The following is a 3,283-nucleotide window of genomic DNA, read 5'->3' as shown; positions in this document are numbered from 1 at the left end:
ATCATGAATGTGCATGACTTCTTACTTCTCATTAGCTCGGTCTTCGAGCTTCTTCATCAGCAGGTCTATCTTGGCAGCTAGTATGTCTACCTCCTTGAGTTGATGCATACCTCCACCTCTCTTGTGGGTCTAAAGACATTCTTCATTCCAACCTTGGTTGGAGGCCATCTTCTCCACAAGAGCTGTTGCAGCTGGTATGGTGAGTGATAGGAATGCACCTCTAGCAGTAGTGTCCATAGTCTCATGGGTACTGTTAGTCAACCCGTGGTAGAAAGTCTGCATGAGTAGCCAATTGTCCATCCCATGATGAGGACATTCTGCAATATAATCTTGAAAGCGTTCAATGCCTCAGGGACAGATTCATCATGTTGTTGTTGAAAGCTAGAAATTCTCCCACGCAGATCATTGGTCTTGCTTGTGGAAAAGAACTTTGCTAGGAAAACAATGGAGCAGTTATCCCATGTAATATTTCTATCTTTGTTGGCATAGAACCATTGCTTTGCCTTCCCCAAGAGTGAGAATGGAAAAAGGCGAAGTAGTATGGCATCTTGGGTCACTCCTTTGATGGTGAAAGTGCTACAAATCTCTAGAAAGTGTTGGAGATGTACACTCGCATCTTCATGTGCCTTTCCACAAAACTAGCTTGCTTGCACCATGTTGATGAGGGCTAGCTTGAGCTCCAATCCGTTGTCTCCAACATTGACTATTGGTCCAGTATGGATGTTGGTTGTAGTTGGAGCAGAGAATTCACAGAGAGTCCTGTTAGCCATGGCTTTAAATTCTAGTGTTAAGCTTCACCTTATATGGTTGTCTTCTAACTCTAAAGCTGAAACTTTCTTGGGTTTAGCCTTAGTTCTCTTAAGTAATGCTTCTGGATTGTCAATGTAGTTTGTCAGAAGATCAAAACTAGTCATACATTACCCTGCATAGGATACACAAGTAGACAACACAAGGGTAAGCCTGTTTGAGTAGGGGTCAATGGTTATCTTCGATCACATCAATAAGTATAATTTTATCAATACTTCCTTTGCCTAGCTACTTTCCCCGGCAACAGCGCCAAAAATACTTGTTGCTATTTATTAACTTGTCACTTATTTTAGTAGCCACCTATTATAAACCTATATCTCCTAATATTTATTTACTAGGTTGTCATCCCTAGTGATGATGCTAGAGATGCTTGTTGGTACTACATAGCATTACTACTAGAATAATACTAAGCCATTCTTTATCATTTTATGTGACTAGAAAGAATATATATATATATATATATGAAAGGAATCTGCAAGCGCACAGATAATTATACCATTGTAGCACTTCACCCGGGATTATTTCAGGTATCGTTATTTATATTTTTACCACAGGGAAGGTCTGGCACGAATATGTATTGATAACTTATACTATTGATGGAGAAGTAAACCATAACAAATATTCTACTCACACTAGGGGTAAGTCATAGAATAAAAAAATATATATATGATAATCATTGATTAAAGATAAGTCACTCAGAGTACTCCTTTGTATGGCATTAGCATGGTCAAGTAGAATATTAGAGGAATAATTCCTAAGTCATTCTTAATTACACGTCAAAGCATACATTGATTAGTGCAATTACACCTAGTAGTCATGACTAAGGTCATCTTTATATCTACACATAAGGGATATTACTAAGGAAGATTAAGGACAGAACTTGTTCTTCCTTCGTAACCGGACCCTACTTGCACCTATATTCGGAGAGTATACTACAAAGGACTTAACGGGAGTGTCACATCCGCAATCTACCACATGACCCAGAATATAGGGTGTATCCACAAGTAAACAATGTATAAACACCATGCTTACACAATGTCGATCACCCACCCCGTGTACTTTAGAGTGAGCGCTATATGAACTTATGCATGGATATAATAATAATCTAGCTATACTAAGTATACAATCAAAATAGACAATGAACATTACAATGAAAAATATGAATAAGATGAATACTAATATTGTGATGGCATGGAAACAGGCAGTTATGACCGGTCACCGCGTCAGCAAAGATAAATTTGGTTTTGGTTAAATTTAATTGGGACAAAAGAAAAAGAACAGGTATTGCAAGTCCATACTTTCATAATTTTTATATTTGCATAAAAAAATATGTTAATTACATCTCCGAAGAGAACACCCCTGATTAAGAGTTCGAACATGAGTACATAAAAAAAATAAGATTACATCATATGGCTTCCTATTACAAACTACAAAAGAAAACAAAGGCTTCGGTCTTGTAGCCGTGGATGGATGAATATGCATGCTTGGCATAGGCTTGAACTTGCTGCATGTTATTTTGTTTAAACATGGCATTTTCATTTGTTGAGGAGCTAACGTATACTCCTTATATGATTGGTCGCTAGCTTGTTTAGCTTTATAGTGACCCATGATATGCATGTAGTTAATCTATGCAAAGCATTTGTGAATATATTATTATTTGTTATATCATGATATGGCGCTAAATTTGGCTAACTCAGCATGGGACATCTTGACCATGCCCCATATGCATATACGACCAAGAGGAAATGATTTGTTTGTTTGTCGGACATTTCTTTGGTGCATAGTATCATGTATGTATGCACGTAATTTACTTTGAAGACTAAATTTGATATAGTCTTTTGGATTATTTAAGATCATGATTTAGCATGTTTTTTAGATGCCCGTTCATGGATGTACTCAGCATATGGTGCAATATTTTATTTGGGCTAAGCCAAAGTATTTATTTTGCCATGGCCTAGAAAGATATGTTGCATCATCGACTCGGCCGAGGCACATGCAATTAATTTATTTTATCAAGGTTAGCATGCATACTCATAGTACGGCGTTTGGCTAGGGATTTGCATGCACGGTGCTATATGATCCAATTTAATTTGGTCTGCCCTTTTTAACAACTTAGCTAGGCATGAACATTCATGGATGCAATCTAGCTAAGATGCAATATTTAATTTACACATTATGCATGGCACTTGGAAGGCCTATGCTAGGCATGGATGTTGCGCTTGGAAATTATGATAAATATAACAAAGCTTATTTGACTTAGCTAAGTCTATATCGATGTTCATGACACTTTGGTTATTCTAACCCTGGCGCCGTAGCAGGTTAATTAGCATGGACGATCATGGTATAGTATTTGATATGATGAAATAAATTTAGTTAAGTTTATTTATACGGTCTAGCCGTCATTTAAAACGGCGTAATTTTATCTAATGTATGACTAAGAATACTTGATTCCATGGCAGCATGAATGCACTAGCAG

General features: G+C 37.1%; 1 non-coding gene across 1 annotated transcript; it reads left to right on the top strand.

Moving 5' to 3' along the window:
- The first annotated feature begins 298 nt into the window (after window positions 1-298).
- LOC136478699 (small nucleolar RNA R71) lies at window positions 299-404 on the top strand. The gene has a single exon (XR_010764416.1). It is a non-coding gene; the product is annotated as a small nucleolar RNA R71 (small nucleolar RNA).
- The last annotated feature ends 2,879 nt before the right edge of the window (window positions 405-3,283 follow it).

The sequence above is a fragment of the Miscanthus floridulus genome, chromosome 8 (genome assembly GCF_019320115.1).
Source record: "Miscanthus floridulus cultivar M001 chromosome 8, ASM1932011v1, whole genome shotgun sequence".
In the NCBI taxonomy this organism is placed as follows: Eukaryota; Viridiplantae; Streptophyta; class Magnoliopsida; order Poales; family Poaceae; genus Miscanthus; species Miscanthus floridulus.
This window is presented reverse-complemented; position numbering and strand designations above follow the sequence as displayed.